General features: G+C 36.9%; 1 pseudogene across 1 annotated transcript in view; it reads right to left on the bottom strand.

Moving 5' to 3' along the window:
- LOC308278907 (tudor domain-containing protein 5-like) overlaps positions 1–27,796 on the bottom strand; it is an 81,856-nt pseudogene that overhangs the window by 23,120 nt on the left and 30,940 nt on the right. Inside the window, exons 12-17 of the transcript in view lie at positions 23,239–23,440; positions 22,426–22,478; positions 22,119–22,233; positions 19,158–19,273; positions 17,664–17,760; positions 15,686–15,751 (exon numbers count right to left, since the gene is read on the bottom strand). The product of the transcript in view is annotated as a tudor domain-containing protein 5-like (transcript). The remainder of the gene's footprint in view (positions 1–15,685; positions 15,752–17,663; positions 17,761–19,157; positions 19,274–22,118; positions 22,234–22,425; positions 22,479–23,238; positions 23,441–27,796) is intronic.

Consider the following 27,796-nt stretch of genomic DNA (forward strand, 5'->3'; position numbering starts at 1 on the left):
TTCTAGTAGTTTCATGGTGTCAGGTCTTACATTTATTTAATCCATTTTGAGTTTATTTTTTGAAAATGATGAGAGCCAGGAGTGTGGTATCATTCTACTGCATATGAATATGTAATTTTCTCAACTCTGATTATTTAAAAAATTCCTTTCTCCAATGCCTGTTCTTATCACCTTTGTTGAAAGTCAGGTGGCTTTAGATGTGTAGGTTTATTTCTTGGAACTCTATTCTGTTTTATTGATACGTGTGTGTTTATGTCAATGCCATGCTGTTTTGATTACCACTGCTTTGTAGTATGTTTTGAAGTCAGGAAGTATGATACCTCCTGCTTTGTTCTTTTTGTTCAAGATGTCTTTGGCTATTTGTAGTTCAATATAAAATTGATCATTATTTTTTCCTAATTATGTAATGAATAGCATTTTTTTGCGGTACTGGGGATAGAACCCAGGGGCATTCTACCTCCAAACTATACTCCCTGCCCTATTTTTTATTCTTTATTTTGAAATAGGGTCTCACTAAGTTGTGGAGGACCTCACTAAGTAGCTGAAGCTGTCCTCGAACTGCCATCCTCCTGTCTCAGCCTCCAAAATGCTGAGATTACAAGCCTGTGCCACCATGCCTGGCTGTTGTGTATACTTTTTAATCATAGAGATCTTCCACCTTTTTGGTTATCTTTATTCCTAGATATTTACTTTGCAATTATTGTAAATAGAATTGTTTTCTTGATTTCCTTTTCAGATCGTTCACTATAGGTATATAGTAGTGCTACTGATTTTTACAGGTTAATTTTGTAAATATTTGCTGAATGTATTAGTTCTAACAGTTTCTAGATGGAAATTGAGGAATGTTTAGATCTACTGGCATTTTTTGAATTATTTGGGCATTTTTTGCAATTGATTTTTCCAAGTATAATATCATGCTGTTTGTGAACAATGACAATTAGATTTCTTCTTTTCTGATTTTTTCTTGTCTTAATTGCTTGACTAGGACTTCCAAAACTATGTTGAATAAAAGTGGCAAAAGTGGGCATCATTATCTTTTTCCTTAGATCTTAAGAAGGCTTTCAGCTTTCCCCTTTTCAGTATAATGTTAGATGTTGGCTTATTATAAATGGCCTTTTTATGTTGAGGTACATTCCTTCTATACCTAATTTGTTTAGAATTATCATGAAATGAAATTGAATTTTATTGAATGTCTTCTCTGTCATAATTGAGATAATATGGTTTTGGTTCTATATTTTGTTGAGGTGGTATATGTTTACTGATTTGCATATATCAAACCATTCCTTTTTTTTTTTTTTTTTGCAGTACTGGGGATGGAACCCAGAGGCATTTGACCTCCGAGCTACACCCCCAGCCCTATTTCTTATTCTTTATTTGTGAAACAGGGTCTCACTAAGTTGCAAAGGGCCTAAGTAGCTGAGGCTGTCCGCAACCATGATCCTCTGGTCTCAGCCTCCCGAATACTGGGATTACAAGTGTGTGCCACCACATCCGGCGTTCAAACCATTCTTGCATCCCTGAGATGAAGTCCACTTGAACATGGCAAATAATTTTTTTAATCTACTGTTGAATTCTATTTCCTAGTATTCTGTTGAGGATTTTCGTGTCTGTGTTCATCAAAGATATTGGCCTGTAGTACTTTTATTCCTTCCTTTCTTTCATTCTCTCCCCCTTCTCTCCTTCTTGAGTTTGGCTTAGTGATAGACTTTGATATGTTTCCCCTCCCCGCTCAGTTAGATTGCCTTATTTGCTCATTTATGGTTTCTTCTTCTTCGTCTAGAGTCCCTCCTATGTCCCATATTATCCCTAGCTTCCGCATAATAGGAACAATACCTGACTTTTCACTTTTTGTGATTGGCTTATCTCATTTAGCATTATATTCTCCAGTTACATCCATTTCCCTGCAAATGACATAATTTTGTTTCTTTATGGTTTTCTTTATGATACACAAAATCCCATTGTGTACATATCCCATAGTTTTATCAATCCATTTATTTGTTGATGGACATCTTGATTGGTTCCAAAATTTGGCAATTTTGAATTGTGCAGCTATAAACATAGATACACATATATTAGTTTGGTTTCCATTCTTTTGGGTAGATACCCAGAAGTGGTATTGCTGGATCATATGGTAGGTTCCTTCCTATTCTTCTGAGGATACTGTTTTCCAAAGTGGTTGCACTAATTTGCAATCCCACCAACAATGTCTTAGAGTTCCCACTTCTCCACATCCTTGCCAGCATTTGTTGTTGTTTGTGTTTTGAGTGATTGCCATTCTCATTGGGGTTAGGTAAAATCTCAAGGTAGTTTTGATTTGTATTTCTGATTGCTAGTGATGTTAAACATTTTTCATACATTTATTGGCCATTTTAATTTCTTCTTTTGTGAAGAGTCTATTTAGTTAAGTTGACCATTTTTGATTGGGTTGTTTTCTTAGCAGTGAGATTCTTGAGTTCTCTGTATATTCTAGATATTAGTCCTCTTACTGTTGGGTGTAGTGGTGCGCACTTGTACTTGGGAGACTGAGACAAGGAGGATCAGGGATTTGCAACCAACCTCAGCTACTTAGTGAGGTCCTCTGCAACTCAGAGAGACCCTGTTTCAAAATAAAGAATAAAAAATAGCACTGGGGTGTAGCTCAGAGATAGAATGCCCCTGGGTTCAATCTCCAGTTAAATAAAAATCTCCCATTCTTGATAGTTTCCTTTGTTGTACAGAGATCTTTGGTTTAATGGAATATTATGTATTAATATTTCTTTTAATTTATTGGTCCTTTGGGGTCTTATAGAGGAAGTTTTAATCTGTGCCTATATGCTAAAGCATTGGCCCTATGCCCTCTTCAATATACCTTCCTTTTCTTTCCTGTGTTTCCTTATATAATTTTGATATTAGAATAATTCTGACCTCACAGCATGTGTTTGGAATAATTATTTCCTCTACAATTTTTGGAATAACTTAAGGAAAATCAATGTCAGTTCTTTAAATGGTCAGTAGAATTTTGCAGTGAAACCACCTGGTCCTTGGCTTTTTAAATTCAATCATGTTAGTTTTTATCATTCTGTTTAGGAATAAATTAAATATTAAGTATGTGTCTAGGAATCTGCCAATTTCTTAGAGGTGATCAAATTTGTTTGCATATACTTGTTCTAACCTCTCATGGTATTTTGTATTTCTGTGGTGTCAGTTGTGATGAATCTTTTATCTATGACTTTGCTTAGATCCTTCTCACTCCTTTTTTAAGTCCTGCTAAGGGTTTATATATTTTGTTTCTTTTCAAAGAACCAAAAATTTGTTTTTATTGATCTTTCATATTGTTCAGTCTCTATTTCTGTTCTGATCTTTATTATTTATTTCCTCCTACTAATTTTGGGTTAACTTTGTTGTTTTATTTTATTTTTTGGTGGTACTGGGGTTCCTGGAAACCCTCCTACCTTCGGAATACACTCCCAATACCTATTTTTATACTTTTTTGTTTGGAAACAGGGTCTCCTAAGCCAGCTGGGCTTCAAATGTGCGTGATCCTCCTGTCTCCGCCTCCCAAGCACGGGGATTACAGGGATTACAAGCATGCGCCACCACGCCCGGCTACTTTGTTTTAATTCCATGAGATACAGTAATAGGTTGTTTGAATTCTATCTTTTTATATTGGCAATGGTTGCTGTAAACTTCCCTTTTAGTGCTATTTTTGCTGTTTCCCATAGGTTTTGGGAAGGTGAGTCTCCCTTTTTCTTTGTTTTAATAAATTTTTAAATTTTCTTCCTGTTTTCTTTCTTGACACATTGGTTATTCAAAAGTAAATTGTGAAGCTGGGCTTGTAATCCTAGTACTTGGGAAGTTGAGATAAGAGGATCACAGTTCATAGTCAACCTCAGCTACTTAGTGAGGGCCCCTGCAGCTTAGTGAGACCCAGTTTCAAAATAAAGAATAAAAATAGAGCTGAGTTTGTAGCTCAGAGGTAGACTCTTACTGCGTTCAATTCCCAGTACTGCACAAACAAAAACAAAAAAGACAAAAGTAAGTTGTTTAATTTCCACGTACTTGTATGTTTTCCCAAGGTTTCCTTGTTATTGATTCTTGCTATATTATATGGTCAGAAAAGATTTTCAGTATGATTTCAATTTTTAAAAACTTGTTGAGAAACCAGGAGTATTGGTGCACGCTTGTAATATCAGTACTTGGGAAGCTAAGGCAGGAGAATTGTGGGTTTGCGGCTAGCCTCAGCAACTTGTGAGGCCCTCTGCAACTTAGTGAGACCCTGTTTCAAAATAAAGAATAAAATAGGGCTGGGGTATAGCTGAAGGTAGAATGCCCTTGGGTTCAATCCTCAGTACCATAAGTAGGTAAATAAGTAAATAAATAAATATTTGTTGAGACTTATTGTGTGACCTGTCATATGATCTATCTTGGGGAATGTTCCATACGTAGATAAGAAAAAAATATATATTCAGCAGCTGTTAGATAAAATGTTCTGTAGATGTCTATTAGGTCCTTTTGGTCTCAGGTACATTTAACTTCACTATTTATTGATTTTCTGTCTTGATGATTTGTCCATTGCTTAAAGTAGGGTAAGTCCCCAACTATTATTGTATTGGAGTCTATCTCTCTCTTGTTAGGTCTACTAATATTTGCTTTGCAAAATATTTGAATGCTCAGATAGTAGCAATACACATATTTAGAATTTCTTTTTTTTCCTTGCTGATTCAACCCCCTTATTGTTATAGAATGACTTTTCTTGTGTTTTTATAGAGTTTTGATTTAAATTATCTGGTATAACTATGGGTATTCCTGCTTTCTTTTGGAGTCCATCTGTATGGAATAGCTTATTCTATCTCTTTACTTTTTGTCTATATGTGTCCTCAGAGGTGAAGTGAGTTTATTGTAAGTAACATACAGTGGAGTTTTATTTTTTAATCCATTGAATCACTCTGTTCTTTTCTTTTTGTGTGTGTGGGTTACTAGAGATTGAAACCAGGTGCTTTCTACCTCTGAGCTACACCCCTAGCCCTATTTATATTTTTATTTTGAAATAGGGTCTCACTAAGTTGCTGCAGCTGGCTGCAAACCTGGGATCCTCCTACCTCAGCCTCCCAAGTACTGGGATTACAAGTGTGTACCACCACACCTGGCTACTCTTTATCTTTTAATTGGAAAATTTAGTCCATTTACATCTAGATAATTGATAAATAAGGTCTTACTACAGCCATTATAAAACTTGTTTTCTAATTTTCCTATAGTTTCTTTCTCCCTCTTATTCAATCTTTGAAAAGTGATTTATTCCAGTAGTATAATTATGTGACTTACTCTAGCATTGTTTTGTGTGCTTGCTGATTACTTTAGGTATATCAATTCTAGATTTCTGTTTTGTGGTTACCAAGAGGCATAAAAAGATCTTTTGATTATAACAAGCTATTTTGAAATGATGGCAACTTAACATGGTCATAAAAAAAGAAAAAGAGCAAGAGAAAATATGCTAAGAGCTGGGTATAGTGGTGCATGCTTGTAGTCCCAGCATTTGGTAGGCTGAGACAGGAGGATCACAGTTCACGGACAGCCTCAGCTACTACTTAGTAAGACCCTTTGCAATTCATTGAGACCCTGTTTAAAAATAAAGAATAAAAAATACGGCTGGGGGTGTAGCTCAGAGGAAGAATGTCCCTGGGTTCCATCCCCAGTACTGCAAAATAAAAGAAAATACGCTAAGAAAAATTTCTCCACTTGTCTTCTATTCTTCCCAAAATTTTGAATTATTGATGTTCCATTCTATGTAGCCTATTTATTAACATTTAATGTTACTATTATTTTTATTTTATTTTACTGTGGTAGTAGGGATGAAACCCAGAACAGTCTACCTCCGAGCTACACCCCCAGCCCTATTTTTTACTCTATATTTTGAAACAGGGTCTCACTGAGTTGCAAAGGGCCTCACTAAGTACTGAAGCTGTTCGCAAACCCAGATCCTCCTGTCTCAGCCTCCCAAATGCTGGGATTACAAGAGTGAGCCGTGGCCACGCCTAGCTTTCTTCTTTTTTTTTTTTTTTTTTTTGGTGGTACTGGGGATGGAACCAAGGGGCCTTCTACCTCCGGGCTATACTCTCAGACATATTTTATATTTTATTTGGAAACAGGGTCTTTTAAACCAGCTGAGGCTGTCTTCGAACCTGTGTGATCCTCCTGTCTCAGTCTCCCAAGCGCAGGGATTACAAGCATGCGCCACCACGCCCGGCTCTTTCTTTTTCATTTCTAAATGATTGCTTTGCTTGGTACAGTGTTCTTAGTTGATTTACCCTCCCACACACACACACTTCAATACTGTCAAAGTCTGATGCCTGTAAGATTTCTGTTGATGCCTGGAGGTATAGCTCAGTGGTAGAGCACTTGCCTATCATTTGTGATACTCTGAATTAAATCCCCAGCATGTTAAAAAAATTTGCTGAGAAGTCTTTTGTCATGTGAATTGGCGTAGGCCTATATGTTGTTTATTTTCTCTTGCAGCCTTGAGAATTTTTATCTTTCACCTTCAAGACCTTGAATATATTTTGGGGTAGACTTGATTGTTAAATTTGTATGGTGACCTTTGACCTTTACTGTGTCTGAATATTTGTATCCTTCTCTAGGTTTGGGACATTTTATTATTTCTTTGAGTAATTTTGGAATTTGCAAGTTCTTCTTAAATTCTAATAATTTGTATATTTACTCTTTTAAAATACTGTCCCAAAGTTTTTATAAGCTTTCTTCATTTTTTATGTTTTTAATTTCAATGAGTATATTTTTCAGCTCAAGAGTTTGACTTTTTAAAATTGCTTCCATATCTTTATTTTTTTCCTCTGTTAGAGTACTGAAACATTTTTCTGTGTTTTTTCAAGACCACTGAGTTTCTTTTTTTCAGTTTTTTTTTTCTGGTGGTACTGGGGTTCCTGGAAACCCTTCTATTTCCGGGTTACACTCCCAGGCCTATTTTTTTTTTAAATTTGGAAACAGGGTCTCTTAGGCCAGAGAGGCTGGTTTTGAACCAGCGCGATCCTCCTGTCTCCGCCTCCCAAGTGCAGGGATTACAAGCTTGTGCCACACACCCGGCAACTGAGTTTCTTTTAAATAGCTGTTTAAAATTCCTTAAGAGTCCTCCTACTTCTTGATTTTTAACACCTTATTCTGAATATTAGGTGATGTCAAGGTTTCCTGAAAGCTCTTGGTGCTTGATGGTATGCAACATCATCTAGATATTGGAGCATTATGTATTTATCACAGTCTTTGGCTTTGTTTGTGCCCATCTTTCCAGAAATTCTAGGAAAGCTGATTTATTTTCTCTGAACCCATAGTAACTTCCACTATTTTGGCAATGAATGGTGCCCAGGTTTAGCTTTGCCAGGAGTCTGATTTTTGTTTGTTGTCATTATTTCAGTACTAAAAGGCAATCCAAGATCAGGTTTGTTTCCAATATGCCACTGGCATGTTTCAAAAAATAACAGTAGAGTACCTAGAAAGACTCGTCTGTCCCCACAGTCCTCTCCCTGAGGCCAGAGTTAGACCTAGATGCCACATTCACAATTACTGACCTGTGGTTCAGAAATGACAGGAATCTGCCTATCTTTGGGGAGAGTCATTATTGATAGACCAACCCCAGGCTCCTTATGTGACATCTGTGGCTACTGATATGACCAAACTGTGTCATAATCTGAGTCCACAGCCTGCCAAGTTCGGCACAACATAGGGGTATGACCAAGGTCCACACTGCTAGAGGATGCCTACTTTGGAGGGGGACTTTTGGCTGTGACTACCCACAGATGATGCTAGGTAGAAATCTGACAGTTGGGGGCTATGTGTCTTCCCCTGGCATTGGAGCTATGCCAGAAACTCCATATGTGGGCAGGCCTGGAGATGAAGGCCATTAAGAATTTATCCCCAGACAATACATATTTACTAATATAATTATTTAATGTTTGCTACAACTGATTTGGCCTTTAGTGTAACATACTAATGATTGCTGCAGAGTAAGAAATGCTTGTCAAGAAGTAATTTTTTTTTAGTAATAAATGAACAGAGCTCAGTCTTTGACTTCTACTTATAGTCCAGTGAGATGATGGCTTAAGGAAAAGTTTTGGAATGTAAGAAACACTTGGAAAAGTTGGACTATAGCAAAGGCTCTGAATGTGGAATAAAATAAAATAAAGAGTGCTAAATTATAGCTCTACCGTGGACTTGGGTTTGGTATTTGGTGTGTAGTATAATGACAAGGAAATTTTAAAACTCAGATGATGGCTGAGAAAGAAGGGCCTGACATATTGCTAAAACAAATCTTTGTAACACAGTTGTCAGGAAGTTTTGAAGTGGCTCCAAACATAAATGTGTTTTCAAGTTCATGGAATAAAATTATTTATCTATAGCATAGAAAGGTTTGCAAAGGCTTTCTCTGAAAATGAAGAAGTCATTAGAAAAATTAAGACAAATGATTAAGACAAATGTCAAGTCTATTCTCCAACTACACAAATTTTATATGTTACTCAACTAAGTTATTTGAATCACATATTCAAGTAAAATTTTCATCACTATAGAATCAACATAAAAACTAATGACAATGAAACACCTAGACATTTTGGACAAAACAAATTCTGACTTCATGAATATTACATCAATTAAACAAGATGCTTAAAACTTTTAAAGATTAAGCTACCAGTAAAAACAGGAATAAGACAAGGATGTCCATTATCACCACTTCTTTTCAATATAGTACTTGAGACTCTAGCCAGAATAATAAGGGAAGAGAAGGAGTACAAATAGGAAAAGAACTAAAACTATCCCTATTTGCAGATAACATGGCACTATACTTAAAAGACCGAACAAACTCAACCAAAAAGCTATAGAACTGATCAACAAATTCAGCAAAATGTCTGGATACAAAATCAATCTTAGAAAATCAGAAGCTTTCCTGTATGCCAACCATAAATCCACTGAAAAAGAAATCCAGAAAACATTTGCACTCAGGATATCACACAAAAAATAAAATACTCAGAAATAAATCAAATCAAGGAGATAAAAAAAAAAACCTCTATAAGGAAAATGATACACCACTGAAAAGAGAAATCGAAGAACTTATGAGATTGGATAGGCAAAATAAATATCAAAATGGCCATTCTTTCTAAAGTAATCTATAGATTCAAAGCAATACCCATTAAAGTACCAGGGTCATTGCTCACAAACATAGAAAAATCAGTCCTTCAATTCATTTGGAACAAAAAAAAAAAAAAAAAAAAAAACGAGCACAGCCAAGGTAGTTCTCAGCAACAAGAACCATGGAAGAGGCATCACAAGACCTGACTTCAAACTACACTACAAAGTCATAGTAATAAAAACAGCATGGTTTAAAAGCATAGTAATAGAGACATATAGACCAATGGAGCAGAATAGCTCAGAAACAAATCTGCACACTTAGAGCCAACTGATTTTTGACAAAGTGGGCCAAAAACATATGCTGGAAAAAAGATAACCTCTTCAACAATTGGTGGTTAACCAAAAGCAAAACTGGTTAATAGTATGCAGAAAATGGATATAAACCCTACTTTCTCAACCTGGACAGGGGTCAATTCAAGATGGATCAAAGACTTGTAAATCAAACCAGGTATAGTGGTATATGCTTGTAATCCCAGTTCTTGGGAGGCTGAGACAGGAGGTTCGCAAGTTCAAAGCCAGCCTCAGCAGCTTAGTGAGGCTCTCAGCAACTAAGTGAGACCTTGTTTTCAAATAAAATATAAAATTAGGTCTGAGAGCCGGGCATGGTGGCACACGCTTGTAATCCCAGCATTTGGGAGGCTGAGACCAGAGGATCGCGGTTGGAGGACAGCCTCAGCTACTTAGTGAGGCCCTTTGCAACTCAGTGAGACTCGTTTTCAAAATAAAGAATAAAAAATAGGGCAGGGGGTGTAGCTTGGAGGTCGAATGCCCCTGGGTTCTATCCCAAACCCGCAAAAAAAAAAAATGGGTCTGGGGGTATAGCCCAAAGGGAGAAGGCCCCTATGTTCCATCCCCAGAACCACAGAAAAAAAAAAAAGACTTGGAAATCAGACCAGAGACCTTGCAGCTCCTTGAAAAGGGCATAGGTTCAACACTTCAACACATAGGCACAGGTAAAAACTTTCTCAACAAGACCACAAAGGCACAAAAAAATAAAAGGAGGATCAATACATGAAGTTGCATTAAACAAAGGAAAATTTCAAGAACTTCAACAGAGAGCCAACAGAATGGGGAAAAATTTTGCTGACTACTCCTGATAGAGGAATGATATCTAGAATATACAGAGAACTCAAGAAACTCACTGCTAAGAAAACAAATAACCCAATCAAAAATGAGCAAGTGAACTAAATAGACACTTCACAAAAGAAGAAATTCAAATGTCCAATAAATGTATGAAAAAATCTGATTTAGCTATTACCGGGACTTCCGGGAAGATGGCGACCGAGAAAAGCGGGGCTTAAGAGCCCCGCTAACAACCAATCTCCATTACCACAAAATCAGCGCCTTTCATAGCCAGAAAACACCATCACCAGAGAAACAAAAAAATCACCAGGCTCCAGAGAGAAAGCGGACTGAGAACAGAGCTCAGAGCCACAGAGGAGATACACCAGCCTCACGCCCGAGGCCACAGCAGCAGCGCCATACTGCTGGCGGCAGCGGCAAATTCACCAGACGGCTACAGCAAGCCGAGGTGAGCCGCTGTGGAACAGCCAGGCGGGATTTCTCGCCGCAGGTAAAATCTAAAGCTCCCGGTTCTGAGCTCAGCACACGCCGCAGGGATTCAGAGTGAAAATCAAAACCAAGAAGAAATACGCCAGCCTCACGGCCAAGGGCGTAGCAGCGGCGCCATATTGCCACCAGCGGCAGCAGCAGAGAATTCATCGAATCCAGTACAGCTACATCTGCGTACTCAAGAACAGTGAGTCAAATTGCGGGCCACAGAGGAGAAATCCCAGTACTGTACTCCCTGGGACTTGACCCAGTCGGGAGGGGCGGTGGCAGAGATATCACACCATAGGAGAACGTGCAACCTGGCACCCCCCACAGTCTAAAGCAGTCTATATCGACTCTCTGGGTCGGAGACACTGTGATAAAACCCAGTAAAGGAGTAGAGGGGTCTGAGATACTACTGACTCGAGATCCAGAACACCTTAAGTGAAGTCATAGTGACCCAAGGGAAGAACCCAGAGAAGGCACAAACTTCCGAAATCATGGGAAAGAGGAATAATACTGGAGCAATGAATGCCCACAACCCCACAACATCAGAACCCGATAAAACAGAAAATCAGAGATTTCTAGAAGATCAAATTAGGAAAATAACTGTAGAAATAATAGAGGACTTTCGAAAAGAACTCAGAGAGAGCCAAAAAGAGATAAAGGATGCAATTAATGAAGTAAAGGCCTCAATTCAAAGCACAAACAACCGATTAGACCACATGGAGAACAGAATCTCGCTCCTAGAAGATGATCATTCCAAAAATGAACGCATAGTTTCTAATCTAGGAAAAAATATCCGACAGCAGGAATCTGATATTGAAGAAATATGGGCCCATTTTAAGAGAGCTAACCTAAGAATAATTGGAATAGAGGAGGGAAAAGAAAGTGAAACCAAAGAGATCAACAATCTCTTCAAGGAAGTAATAGCAGAAAATTTTCCAAACATAGAGCAAGAGGTTGATACACAGGTCCTGGAAACTTATAGAACTCCCTTTAGACAGGATCAGAGAAGAGGATCCCCACGCCACATAATTGTCAAAATGACCAATGTGGAAGCCAAGCAGAGAATCTTAAAGGCAACAAAAGCAAAGGGCCAAGTGACATTCAGAGGCAAACCAATTAGAATCACTTCAGACTTCCCAAACCAAGTCATGAGAGCCAGAATGGCTTGGAGTAACATATTCCAAACTCTGAAAGAAAACTTAACTTCCAGCCAAAAATTTCCTACCCAGCAAAACTTTCTATCAAATTAGATGGAGAAATAAGAAGCTTCCATGACAAACAGAAACTGAAGGAATTTATGTCTTCAAAACCAGCACTAGAGAAAATACTCAAAGAAATTAACTACAAAGAAGAAATAAGTAACACACACCAGAACCAGAGAAACAAAAGTTTCCATCCAACAGTCAACTAAGATTGGTTATCTGTGGAGATTCATTACTTATGTTAGTCTTTTACCTATCGCTAAATGGTATTGTTTGCCTTTATTGTTGTTAATTTTTAGGATTTCTAGTTGGAATATTAATATACCTTCAGATAGAGCATTTGGAAATATTTTATCCCATTCTATTAGTAACTGTTAACTCTGCTTACATTGTCTTTGGATATACAATATTTTTTTTATTTTTTAGGGAGTTTGTATACTCCTCTGTTGCCTGTGCCATTGAAATCATAACCAAGAAATCACTGCCAATTTCAATGTTGTGAGGTTTAATGACCCAGATTTTCTCCTAAAAGTTTATAGTCTTAAGATTTATATTTAGGTCTATTATCTATTTTGAGTTAATATTTGTATATTTGTATATGGGATTAGGTAAGTGTCCAATTTTATTCTTTTCCATGTAATTATTATTTTTTAACAATATTTAGTTAAAAGATTAATATTTCTACCACCAAATGTTCGTGGAAAGCTTGTCAAAAGTAACTTGACAATATAGGGAAGAATTTAGCTCTAGGCTTTTATTTAACTCCAATGGTTATATCTGCCTTTAGAATAGTACTACACTGTTTCAATTATTGTAGCTTTATATGGTTTGAAATCAGAAAATATATATCTTCTAGCTTTGTTCTTTTTCAAGATCGTTTTGGGTACCTAGAGTCCATATTCCATATTAGGATAGATTTTTTTCTGAAAATAAATATATAAATATATGATAGTTTCACCTAAAAAATAGAAAAAAATATTCTCTGGTAAGAAAGAAAGCAAAAAGAAATATTGAAATGTTATCTTTAAGTCATCAAAAGCTTGGTATCAGACAAATGAAACTGTTATGTGAGATTATCATTTTTAATTTTAGATAAATTGCCATAATACTAGATGTCAACTACTAAGCCAAGCATGGGAGGGAGGGATAGGGAGAGAATAGGGTGGGGATTGGGTGGAGGCTGACTGGGAAAAGTGTGCATGTATGTCTACAAAAGTATGTATCCTACTATGATGTATGAATACAGTGCACCAATTAAAAAAATAAGATAAAAAAAGTGATTGAAAATAAATAAATAAATAAATAAATAAATAAATAAATAAATAAAACTATGGGACCAGCCAAGATGTCTACCAACAGATGAATGAATTACAAAACTTTGGGATATCTAAAGAATGAAATTTTTACTCAACCATAAAGAAGAACAAAATTATGTCATTTGCAGGGAAATGGATGTAACTGAAAACATTATTCTAAGTGAGAATAGTTAGTTGCAAAAAGTAAAAATCAGATGCTCTCCCTAATAGGTGGAAGCTAGGGAGGAAATGGGTCATAGGAGGAATTCTAAATGAAGAAAGAGAAACCATACGTGAGCAAATAAGGTGACCTAACTGGGGGTGATGGGAGGGGGAAAGCAGGAAATACCCTAACATACATGATATACAGTCACAAACATATCAAAGTCAATCAGTAAGCCAAACATGAGAATGAGGGAGGAGGGAGGGAATGGGGTGGGAATCGGGGAAGGGCTAAATGAGAGATGTATGCATGTTTGCCTCTACCATCCTGCACCCCATTAAGATGTATAACTATAGCGTACCAAAAAAAAGGTTATACTAAACATCATTTCTTGATACAAAAGCTTCCAATCAGTTCTGTACTAAAAGCTGAGAAAAGAGATAGTCACAAATTTGGTTTCCTTATCACTTACCTAAATTGCACTAATCAAGTAAACATGTTTCTTATACCAATTTTTTCATAATTTAAAAATATTTTAACAAACATAAAACAAAGTTTACACCCAAGAAAAATCTTTTTAAAAGTAATTCTTAGCCGGGCATAGTGGCACATGCTCACAATCCCAGTACCTGTGAGGCTAAGACAGGAGGATTGCTGGTTTATGGCCAGCCTCAGCTACTTTGTGAGGCCTTTAGAAGTTTAGTGAAACTCTGTTTCAAAATAAAGAATAAAAAATAGGGTTGGGGTGTTGCTTGTAAGTAGAATGCCCCTGAGTTCAATCCCCAGTACTGTGAAAAAGTAATTCATAAAAATTATTGTTATTACAAAAAATTAAATGTGAATAAATTTTCTGCTTAGTTTTGATCTATGGCCAAATGCTCAATTGTACATCAAAAGTGGCATATAAGTCAATTATGATACTAAATATTATAGAAACCCTTGATTAAGCAGTTAACATTTTCTGAGCACATGGTTAAAACATCAGTGTTTAAAAGATTCTGGTTCCAGTGGGCCAATGATATATAAAATGTGCTAGGCTGACTGGTGACTGACTAAATAAGACAAATGACATTTTGTTAGGTTAAATTCAAAGTACACAAGACAAAGGTGGGCGATGTAGCTATATACTTTGGTTGATATCTTGGAAATGGTCAAGCTCAAATGATATAAAGGAAATAAAAGTATTTTTAAAATTTTTATTGGTGCATTGTAGTCATATATTTTAATGGGGTACAACATGGTAGAGGCATACATGCACATATCACTCATTTAGTCCTTACCCAATTGGAAATAAAGTATTTTTAACATCTTAGTGCTAGCTCCTACAAATTATGAATAAGGCATAGAGTGAATACCATCCATGACACTGTATATGAGATTCATTCTGAGAAGATATAAAAACAGGTTAGGAAAACCTTGTTATATAGTATAAATATTAATAGGAAGCTTCAGGAAGATTTCTGTATAAGAAGTTGATTTCGAGCTGGGCCCAATGGTGCACATCTGTAATCCTAGTACTTGGGAGGCTGAGACAGGAGGGTGGCAGGTTTGAGAGCAGCTTCAGTAACTTAGCAAGAGCCTGTTTTAAAACAAAAAATAAAAAGGGCTTTAGGTGTAGCTCAGAGGTAGAATGTCCTTGAATTTAATCCCCAGTACCCTACTCCCACCAAAAAAGATACCGGTTTCTTGTTCCTTATAATACCCCTTTTCAGATTCTTTAGTTGTAGCACTGACTCGACCTTATTTAAATTAACCATATTCAAGAACACAAGATCTACCCAGGCATGTAATAAGATTATAGGGATGTACCTATAATCTTATTAGTTGGGAGGATGAGATAGGATTTCAGGTTTCAGGAAAGCCTCAACAACCTACCAGGGCTCTTATCAACTTATCGAGACCCTGTTTCAAAACAAAATAAAAAGGGCTGGGGGTGTATCTCATAGGTAGAATGCCATGGGGTTTAATCCCCAGTACAAAAAAACCCCACACGATTTTTGCAAATCAGTCCCTTTTTCCACCAAGAGATCTGTCTAGCTATCAAAACCACCAGTGTATCCAGGCATGGTGACACACACCTGTAATCCTAGTACTTGGGAGCCTGAGACAGGAGACTAAAAGGTTAAAGACCAGCCTAAGCAACTTAGTGAGACTCTATGCAACTTACTAAGAACTTGTTTCAAAATAATCTTAAACAGGGCTGGGGATGTAGCTTAGAAGCAGAATGCCTCGGTGTTCAATTCCTAGTATTACAAAAAATATATAACAACAACAAGAAACCACCATTGGTTTGGACTTACCAAATCTGTATCATTTAAAGCACATGAGTGGGAGCTGTGATATTTTTCTATAGGAAGGGTGCTAAGCTAGAGGTCAGCAGACATGGAAATTCACACTGTGTGACTCCAGGCATGTCTTTCTAGGTTTCATTTTTCTTCATCTAAGGACCTTCCTAGATTGAAATTCTATAATTCTAAGATCCTAGACTAGATAAAGACTTTGACATGGTCAACTAACATCTCAGATGTGTGAGGTTCAGAGGGAAAAGGCTGCTGCTATAGTAGCCCATTTTTTAAATACCACTGGGAATCTTGGGGATGGAAGATGCAGTTGACATCTGAGTGGTTATTAAAGCCAGTCCCTTCTTCCATCCCTAAACTAGGATTGCCTTCTACTTTCTCATACCATTCCTTATCACACATGTTAGGCTCTCACTTCTCAGTCAACATTTCATGGAGACCTCCATTAGTGCTGATAGCTCCTTCATACCAGTAATGTTCAAAGTGTAGGTCAAGCCATCTTTTGACATTAAAGTGTAATTTACTTGTAAACCACAGAGCAGCCACATATTTTTTGTGGATTTCTTTCTTCTTTTCCTCCCCACATATAGAAACATATTTTCTCTTTTTCAAATAATCTATTCAATTTGATGCTTTGGGATATTCAAACACAAACAAAACCCACAATCTGGGGACAAGGTAGGTAAAAAGACTAACAGATTGGCTATCCTGGTCAAAACAAAGAGTAAAAATATACAGGCATTTCAAAGTTTTATTCTTCACTCTCTTATAAAATGTCATCTATTAATTACTAAATAGATCTCTCTCAAAGGATTGTGAGAATATTTTTGTCTTATTAAATATGAATCATAGCCGGGCGTGGTGGCACACGCTTGTAATCCCCGCGCTTGGGAGGCTGAGACAGGAGGACCACAAGGGGTTTGAAACCAGCCTCAGCTACTTAGTGAGGCTCTCAGCAACTCAGTGAGACCCTGTTTCCAAATAAAATTGAAAATAGGTCTGGGAGTGTAGCCTGAAGGTAAAAAGCCTCTGGGCTTTTTTTAAATTTATTTTATTTATTTATTTTTTATTTTTTTAGTGGTGCTTTTTACCCAGCACCACTAAATAAATTAATTAATTAATAACGACAAGCTGGGTGTGGTGGTGCACACTTGTAATCCCTGGGTTTGGGAGGCTGAGACAGGAATATTGCACAGGTTCCAAGCCAGCCTCAGCTACTGAGTGAGGCTCTCAGCAATGTATTGAGACCTTGTTTCCAAATAAAATAGAAAATAGGTCTGGGAGTATAGCCCAGGGGTAGAAAAGCCCCTGGGTTTCACCCTCAGTACCACAATAAGTAAGTAAGTAAGTGAGTAAGTAAGTAAGTAAGTAAGTAAGTAAGTAAGTAAGTAAGTAAAGCAAGCTTATGTTTACACAAAAACAAAAACTGTTACACAAATACTTGAAGCAGCTCTGTCCATAGTCATCCAAAACTAAAAACAACCCTACTGTTTTATCAGTGGGCAAAGACATGTCCAAATGTGGTATGACCATGTAATAAAATACCACTCAGCAGCTGAAAGCTTTGATCTAAACTATTGCTACATGCAACAACTTGGAAGAACCTCAAAGGTACTGCACTGAATGAAAGATGCTAGTTTTAAAGGTTATCTGTTATACAATTCCACTTAAAAGATAGTCCTAAAAAGAATAAAACAAGAGTGAGTATACAAAGGTAGCACAAGGGAATTATTTTGCACTGACTGTGATGATGATTATAGAAATTTACACTTCCTTAAAAGTGACAGAAAGTACACCAAAATAAAGCCAACTTTACTGTATATTAGTTTTAAAAAGAATAAATTTTTAACAAAAATTAAAAGTTATGCAGAAAATGAAAAGGTGTCATAGCATACTACTTGGTTGAGCCATAAATAGCACTTACATAGTCATAATAATGTAAATATTGAGTGATGATCTAATGGAACATTTGAGATACTGCATTAATAAGATGGATGGTAAGGGAGCAGACACAAGGGGTATGTTTGTAGGTGGTAGGGTAGAGGGATGTATGAGAACTAAACCCTCGTCTTTTACTGTGGGGAGTACACAGATACTTAAAACAGAAAAAGAATCAGGAAATAGTATGTTATTTAATGAAATAAATAGAGGTAAATTCCCAAAGAAGTAGCTAAAAGAGATGAAAATGATTGTTCTAGGAAATGAGGAGAAAGCTACATGGAACTCTAGGCTAAGTGTACATAAACATTCAATTAAAATAAAAACATGTCCTCCAATAACAGTTGTAAACACTTTCCCCTAATATTGTTTCTCAACAACAGTATCTAACACAGCCCTGGGACTGTTTAATTTTTATTTTGAAACAGGGTTTATTTTTAAAACAGTTTTAGAGCCAGGTGCGGTGGTGCAAGCCTGTAATCCCAGTACTTGGGAGGCTGAGACAGGAAGATTGGTGTACGCAGCCAGCCTCAGCAACTTGTGAGGCCCTCGGAAACTTAGTGAGACCCTGTTTCAAAATAAAGAATAAAATAGGACTGGAGATGTAGTTCGGAGATAGAATGTCTCTAAGTTCAATCCACAGCACCAAAAAAATAAAAATAAATATAAAAAAATAAAAGAGGGTTTTATTTTGAAACAGGGTCACTAAGTGCAGAGGGCCTCAATAAATTGCTGAGGCTGGTTATGAACCTTCAATCCTTCTGTCTTAGCCTCCCAAGTATTAGGATTACAAGTGTGAGTCACCATACCCAGCTGCACTGCATTTGTGTGAGGTGGGGAGGTACTAGAGACTGGGGGCATTCTACCTCCAAGCTATACCCCCAGCCCATTTTTATTTTTTGTTTTGTAACAGAGTCTCGTTAGGTTATGAGAGTTTCACTAAATTGCTGAGTCTTAAACCTGTAATACTCCTATCTCAGCCTCCCTAGTACAGGGATTACATATGTGTGCCACCACATACTGCATAATTCTTGAAGATGACCCATAGCTATGTGGGAATTTCCTTTTCTGTTATCAAGGTTATGTTGTTCCAATTTTGGTCTTGGTGACTACTGAAGAGAGAAATTGCTGTTTACCATGAGAAATAATTTATGACACTAAAAGCAGTGGGCCTTAAAGAGCTACTTTGTCTTCTTCATTTGTGAATTAATTATATTTCTCAAAACAACTTACCTATCCTTATCCTACCTCATTTTCTTCCTTCAGATCCTTTGGCTCTGGGATGGACCACTTTATTATTATTATTATTATTATTATTATTATTATTATTATTTTGTGGTACTGGGGTTCCTAGAAACCCTTCTACTTCCGGGCTACACTCCCAGGCCCATTTTTTTATACTTTTTTTTTAAATTTAGAAACAGGGTCTCTTAAGCCAGAGTGACTGGCTTTGAACCTGTGCGATCCTCCTGTCTCCGCCTCCCAAGCGTGGGGATTACAAGCGTGCGCCACCACGCCCAGCGGGATGGACCACTTTAGATTTTCTTCACAGCTCTTGTAGGGTTTCAAAGAACTGAAGTCAGAATTCTTTAATGGCTCCGTTGACACAGATTAAAGGTGACTTAAAGACTTTCTTTCATTAATATCTTGCTAATAGATATAAAAGAGAAATTATTTTGTCTTCTACATTAATGCCGTTACCAAAATCTACATGCCTACAAATTTTGTTGAGAATTCTTCTCTTTGACTCATTTGAATGGTGATTTATTTTCTAACTTCATCCATGATGTGAGATCTTCCTGTTCTGTAAAACTATTTTAGGCAACAAACTTTTTTGTTCACATATTATCAAATGTCCATAGTATAGCTCTCTGGATAAAATGAAGAAAGCCAACAGAGTTATCTCCAGGAACTCAAAATATAGCAGGAAAACATGCAATGAGGTAATTACAGTACAGTCTTCCAAGTAGAGCCACCAGAGAGATATGCTAAAAAATTATAAAGGGAGGATGTTTGAGAAGATCCAATAAAGGAGATAAAACAAAAGGTTAGGATGCTCAACAGATGAGGAGGAATTAGCAACTGTAGGTGAGTATATAATGTTTATGTAGCACATGGAAATCTTGCTACATTTAAACAACAACAGAGGTTAGATAAGAGTTTTATCCTTTTGTTAAAAAATAGGCTTTTTTCATTTCTAGGACTGAACTATGATTGTTTCAAGACATCAACAAATGATGATATGATATTCTGAAAATATTAAAGGTTGAATTCAATTCACTATTTAAGAATGAGGAAATATAATCCTTCAAACCCAGTATCAATGGCTAAGAAAATCTCAGACTCACTCATTAAACCAGGTCTAACTGATTTTAAGATTAAATAGAAATCTAAAATCCTTAGATTGGTCTGGGTGCAATGGCACATGCCTGTAGTCCCTATTACTTGGGAGGCTGAAACAAAGATTCTTAAGCTCGAGACCAGCCTCAGCAACTTTGCAACATCCTAGGCAACTTAGTGAGACCCATTTTTGAAAATTAAAAAAAAAATGGACTGAGGGCGTAGCTCAAAGGTAGAATGTTCCTTGGCTCAATCCCTGGTACTCCTAAAAAAGTCTTTAGAAGCTGGGCATGGTGACGCACGCTTATAATTCCAGCATTTAGGAGGCTGTGAGGCAGAAGGATTGTGGTTCACGGATAGCCTCAGCTACTTAGTGAGGCTATTTGCAACTCTTAGAGAGGCCCTGTTTCAAATTAAAGAATAAAAAATAGGGCTGGGTATGTACCTTGGAGGTAGAATGCCTTTGGGGTCCATCTCCAGTACCCCCCCACGCACATCATTAGGTTATTGTTCAGCAGGAACATTAATATTTTTTCATAACCGGTTAATCTCCCGGTAGTCAAAATGGCTTGCCTTTTTATCTTTTCTAATAATTAGTAAATATGTACTAAAAAGGCATCATCTCTATGACTTTATTTATTTATTATTTATTGTGCGGGTCTGGGGATGGAACCCAGGGGCATTCTACCTTCAAGCAACACCCCTAGCCCTATTTTTTTTCTTATTTTTTTTTAATTGAACGTAAATAGTATACATTTACACTATATTTGATGCCCTCCCCCCCGCCCCCATTTTCCTTTCCTCCCTCCCACCAATGGCTGTCCAGGTTAACCATGACTTATTCATACTTTTACACATGTTCAGGTGTAGACCCTCGTTAATCAAGACCTTTTATTCTTTATCTTGAAACAGGGTCTCACTGAATTGCAGCGGGCCTCACTAAGTAGCTGAGGCTGTCCCCAAACCATGATCCTCCTGTCTCAGCTTTTCAAATGCTGGGATTACAAGCATGTGCCACTATGCCCGCCTTATGACTTTATTTTAAATTCAGTTTTACATATTAAACAAAAGAATATTTTATATTCTATTTTACTCAAAGAAAATAAAAGCTTTGCATCAACGACAACCAAGAAAAAAGACATTTGGGACCCTCAAATTAAATATATCCTATATTCTTAATCCAGAGCCTGTTGTCATAAGGAATCTCAAACTCAGGATATATTTATTTGTTCAAAGAACATTAAGTTCTAGCTGGCATGGTGGCACACGACTGTAATCCCAATACTTAGGAGACTAAGACAGGAGGACTGCAGGTTTAAGGACAACCTAAGCAATGTAGTGAAACTCTTGGCAATCTATCAAGCCTGTTTCAAAAATTAAATATAAAATAGGGATGTAGATATGTATAAAATGTTCCTGGGTTCAATTCCCAGTACCACAAAATAAATAAAATAGGAAACAACTTAGCATTATAATACATGTAAGTGCTTAGAATGGTACCTGTGATATAGTACAAGTTAAATAAGGATTGTAATTATTACTTAGGATAGAATAATATATACTAAAAGGGTATTATAATAATAATGTTACTATTGTGTGGGGAGAGTGTATTTGCAAAATGTTTGTATAAAAAGTAAGAAATAAAAACACTTGAAGAATCTAAGGTGTGCAGGGAGAACAGCACCTGGAGTAGCATAAGGGAAGTCACGACGACAGGAGGGAAGTAATGGAATTAAGTACACAAGGGGAATCATTTGGAAGGAAGGGAAGGTTTCAGCGGGCAAATAATGAGAGACAGGGTAATTATTACTATCATTGTGCAAAGTTTTCAAACTTCCCTACATTTGGAAAGCCTCAGCTCCCTCATCTATAAAACAAGAATAAGCCAGGTGTGGTGGCACACACTTGTAATCCCCGCGCTTGGAAGGCGGAGACAGGAGGATCGCGCAGGTTCGAAGCCAGCCACGCTGGCTTGAGAGACCCTGTTTCCAAATAAAAATATAAAAATAGGTCTGGGAGTGTAGCCCGGAGGTAGAAGGGCTTCCAGGAACCCCAGTACCACCAAAAAACAAAACAAAACAAAAAAACAAAATAAAAAACCCAAGAATAATTATGATTAATAAAAATTATAATGGTATTTGCAAAAACATCTTACCAGAGTACATAAATCACCATCTTTGGATTGTGGACTAATATTTCGGTCTTCATTAAAATAGTGCTGCCGAGAAAGATAACCCAGTTCTGTCAAGACAACATCATCTGGCCCTCCACTAGATTTATTTATTTTTTTTTAATTTTTTTTATTGGTGCATTATATTCATACAACTTATTGGGGTAAAAAACTTGTGTGTACAAACATGTACTCATCGCTGATTTAACCCCTACCCAAATCCCACCCCATTCCCTCCCCGTCCCTCCCTCCCTTGCTTGGCTTAGTGATTGACTTCGATATGTTTAAGTACATTCCTGCACTAGATTTAGTGTATAATGGTAAAGGGTTTAGGTCTCTGAAACCCTAGGATTAAAAAAATGAGAGATTAATTATTCAATTGAGAGAGGGAAGATGATAAAATTCTCATTTCATCATTTTCAAATGCGGTGGAAGTATGTTATCTTTTAAAACTCAAAAGTTAAAAAGTTTCTCCACAATCTGGGTGTGCTGGCACATAATTGTATCTCAGTACTTGGAGAATAAGATAAGCATATCACAGGTTCAAGGACAGCCTCAAGAACAAAGCAAAGTTCTCAGCAACTTAGACCCTGTTTCCAAATAAAAAATAAAAATAAGCACTATTTTTCTCTAGAATGACCTAAAGTAACTAAATACTTTGGGGTAAGAGAACATTCAATCATTTATTTAAAATAAAAGTATTCAAATTTTGGTGGTACTGGGGGTGGAACCCAGAGGCTTTCTACCTCTGGGCTATACTCCCAGACCTTTTTTATTTTTTGGAAACAGGGTCTCACTAAGTTGCTGAGAGCCTCACTAAGTAGCTGAGGCTGGCTTCGAACCCGTGTGATCCTCCTGTCTCAGCCTCCCAAGCGCGGGGATTACAAGCGTGCGCTACCACGCCCGGCCTTAAAAGTATTCAAATTTTAAAGGACAATTAGTTATCTGAAAAGTAAGAGAGTGCTCTGCATCAAGAAGCCAAGAATCAAATAAATAGCTCTAAGATTAAAGAAAAAAATCAAATAACCTTCTGTATTAAGTTCTCTTATCTCTTTAAGTGTTGAGATCAAACAAAATGTTATAAAATAATTCCAGGTTATTCTACCTGAGAAAGAAGATTTTCTTGGCATACAATAGCATGGCCCTCTGTTCTCATGACATGATGGAAATAGACATCTTCATTTGATGATGTATCACAAAGAAAAATGTTAAGGACTCCATCTATATATTCATCCACTATCCTAACTTAATGGCTTCAAACCACACAACTTCTGGAACTGCAAAATCGCTCGGGATGTCCAGTGTTCCTGAAATATAATCGACAGTAGATTTAGGTGATAGATTAAAACACGAATTACAGTAACCTTATACAAAAATAAACTCTTGATGAACTAGAGCTGTAAATGGAAAAATAAAACCATCAAAAACTAAAATTTCACATAATATACTTATGATTTGGGGATGAGTAACATCAGGATAAAGAAAAATGGTGAAAATGTAATTGTGAGAAAATTTAAATAATTTTTTTGTGGGTCTGGAGATGGAACCCAGGGGCATTCTACCTTAGAGCTCCACCCCTACCCTATTTTTAATTCTTTATTTTGAAACAGTTCTCACTAAGTTGCAAAGGGCCTCACTAAGTAGGTGAGGCTGTCCACGAACCACGATCCTCTAGTCTCAGTCTCCCAAATGCTGGGATTACACACATGCACCACCACGCCCGGCTTAAATAATAATTTGATAAGAAACTCCTATTTTCAGAAATATTGAGTTAGACTATTAGACAAACCCTCCCGGAGAGGAAAAAAAACTAAAAATTCTAGGTAAAACATTATTTTTTAGTATTTCCAAAACATGGAAGAAATTACATGCTAGTAACGTCATGCCAAACATGAAGAGAAAGTGTAAACTACTTGTTCCTTTAACAGAACCTGCTAACACAGGCAAATTTAAACTTTGATGATCTAACAGGCCAAAGGGGACAGATATCAAACTCAGGGTTCACCACAGTAAGGAGTCTTGAGGAGAAATTCCCTTCATTAAGCTGAGTTCTTAAGGAAATGCTCTCAAGGTGAGGGAAGAGGAACTAGACTTCATGTGGATTTGTGGCTCAATTTTCACATCAACAGAGTGGTCCACAAATCCTCAAGTTGTTCATTAACATGGTTTCAGACTGGTGGAACTCCTCTGTACCTTGGCAGAAACAAATCTAAACCCTACTGGGAGTAGGCAACCTGAGCCTACATTATTCACCCATTCTTTTTAAAAATTTTTTATTGGTGCATTGTATTTATATATCAATCATAATGGGGTAAAAACTTGTGTAGACATAAATGCACACATCACCCAGCCAGCCCCCAGCCAGTCCCCACCCGACTCCCTCCCCATCCCTCCCTCCCATGCTTGGCGTAGTGGTTGACTGCAATATGAATAAGCACATTATAAGCTTTAAAGAGTTTCCTTCTTCCTCCCTCCCATCCCCACAGTTAGATTGCCTTATTTTCTCCTCTATAGGATCTCCTTTTTAACCTGGAGTTCCTCCTATTACCCATTTAACCTTAGCTTTCACATATTAGGGAAAGCATTTACCCATTCTTACAAATAACTTTTTCAAAGACAATGAGCAATCCACAAGCAAAAATAAAAGGGCACACATAGAAAAAGTGAATTTGGTAAGGACAAGCAGAAACCACATGACTGGAACAAACCTTCAAAATCTTGGGCATTTCAAGTTCTCAACAAATTATAGAACTAAACTTACTATGCTTAACAAAATCCCAACAAAAACAATAACAAAACACAGCTTAACTGGAAAGTTTCTGCAAAGATCAGCAACCTTTAAAAACTGATATGTCCAAACTAAGAAATTTTAGAAAGTAAAAATACAATAATACAATAGCCAAAACCACAAACCTCACAGGTTGATTCAGTAGCAGATTAGAAAGAATTAAAGAAAGAATTAACTAGTAAAGTAAACGATAATTTGTAAAAAAAAAAAAAAAGAACCCCAGCACAGAAAGATAAATAAATGTATGTAAAATACAAAAGAGAACTAAAAGTTATGGGAAAAACCAGAAACCATCGTATAACAATCCCAGATACTTGGGAGGCCAAAACTGGAGGATCACAAGTTCCCAACTAGCATGGGCAACTTAGCAAAACCTTATCTCAAAATTAAAATAATAAAAAGCGCTGGGGTGTAGCTCAATGGTAAAATTACCCTGGGATCAATGCCCAGTACAAAATGCAAAAATAAAATAAAAGGAAATGTGAGATAGATTATTTTGGTTGAAAACATACTTACTGAGCTTTACCATTCACCAAACATTGATCTAGGCATCAGGGATTCAGTGGGGAATAAGAAAATGTTCCTGACTTTAAGAACTTACACTGTTTTGTTTAAATAAAAAAAAGGCAACAGCAGACGATGTAAGTGTTAAGGAGACAAAACAAGCTGACAATAAATTGGTTCATAAGTCAGAGAGAATGAAATCATCCTATCATTTTCAGAAAAATGGATGGGACCAGCAAGCATCATGCTAAGTGAGATCAATCAGACTCACAAAGCCAAGGGTCATATATCTTCTCTCATATGTAGAAACTATAGAGAAAAAACAAATGGAAAAGGACCTCACAGAAATAGGAGAGAGATAAGTAGTAGAAGGAAATGGGGAGACAGGAAGGGAAGTAGGGTAAAGGAAATAAACCAAATTATGTTATGTATATATGTGAATTTATCACCAGGAATCTCACTATTATATATAATTATAATGTACGAATTTAAAAATTTAGGGGTTGGCCGGGTGCAGTGGCTCACGCTTGTAATCCCAGCACTTGGGAGGCTGAGACAGGAGGATCACACAGGTTCGAAGCCAGCCTCAGCTACTTAGTGAGGCTCTCAGCAACTTAGTGAGACCCTGTTTCCAAATAAAATTAAAAAAAATATTTAGGGGTTGGGGATTTAGTACAGTTGTAGGGTACTGGTCTGGCACGTGGAAGGCCCTGGGTTTGATCCTTGGCCCTGAAAAGAAAAATCTAAAAATATGTGAAGTAAAAAACTTAATAAATACATTGGCTGGTGAAGAAAGTTCCTTTTGAAGAAATAACAGTAAGGAAAACCATGAAATTACTGCTTTACTAAACTATTCCAGTGATCAGAATGGACAAAATCCCTAAGCAGTAGTAGTTTAGGAAGCAAATAAGAAGGAAACAAAACAAAGAGATCCCCCCAAAGAAAGTCATTTGGCTGATATAAAAGTAATGAGCACTGGTTACAAATAGGTCAAACATAAAGCCCTGGAACAGCACATTGTGGCAGACATCTGTAATCCTGGTACTTGACAGGCTGAGACAGGAGAATTACAAGTTCAATTCCAGCCTGGACAGCTTAGTGAGACCCTGTCTCAAAATTAGGGAGGAAAAAACCCCCAAAGGGCTGGAGATGTAGCTTAGGGGTAGAGTACTCTGAGTTCTATGCCCAGTACCACTAAAACAAAAATTGTTGCATACATTATTTATAGCAATTGAATGTCCAACAATAAAGAATTGGTTAAAGAAGGTACAAAGCATATTTAGCTAATAGATTACAATGAATCTATTAAGATAGAATCTATTATAATAGAGAACCTAACATATAAATATTTATGCTATAATGCTCAGTTAAAAGGACAATATAAAATATATTATGATTACTATTTTAGGTACAACTGAAAACTTAAAAAACCTCTCACTTCCATCATCCCATAAAATAACCTCAAAGAAACACACACCAAATTCCCAAACTAGATTGTCTGAGTGGTTGAATTATAGGTAATTTTTTATCCTCTTTACAATATTTTTCAAATAAAAATCTTTTAAAAATAGTCCACTTATATATAAATAGTCCAGTTATATGTAAATAACTGTTAAATTATTTAGGCTAAACAGATAAATACTGGTGCAATAAGTCCTAAGTATAAGTATGAGTTGGGAGGGTAAAAGGAGCCTAAGATAATTGTAGTTTCATAAACAAACATACCAGGGTGGATGTAAACAACTCCTGTTGCCCATCCCACTCTAATCAGACACCTGACTGTGGCAGGTCCCTAGCATCTAAAAGACAGCAGCGTTCCAAATTCTGAATGTGGCTCGTTATATGAAGTTTGTGCCATTTTCTTTCTTTCTTTTTTTCTTTTTCCTTTTGGAGAACTGGGGATTGAACTCAGGGGCATTTTATCTCTGAACTATGCTCCCAGCCCTATTTTTTGTTCTTTATTTTGAAACCAGGTCTCACTAACTTGTGGGGGGCCTCACTAAGTATCTGAGGCTGGCCTAGAATCTGCAATTCTCCTGTCTCAGCCTCCCAAGTACTGGGATTACAAGCATGTGCCACCTTGCCCAGCTTGTGCCATTTTCTCTGACGTCATTTGCCAAACTCCCACTCCAGCTAATTCTATATTCTGTGCCAAACTGGACTGATTACAATTCCTCAACTTTGAAATGTTCACTGTAGTCTCCCTTTGCCTAGAGTTTCTTTCTTTTCTTTTTTGTCCAATTGTGCTCCATTAGGAACTCAAATTGCACCTCTGTTACAAGGCCTTCCCTGATTACCAGGGAGATTAGCATGCTTTCTTTCATTCCTTACCACACATTTTTTAGAGTAAATATGACAAAGTACAACAATT

This window comes from Muscardinus avellanarius (genome assembly GCF_963383645.1).
Source record: "Muscardinus avellanarius genome assembly, chromosome: X".
NCBI classification, from domain to species: domain Eukaryota; kingdom Metazoa; phylum Chordata; class Mammalia; order Rodentia; family Gliridae; genus Muscardinus; species Muscardinus avellanarius.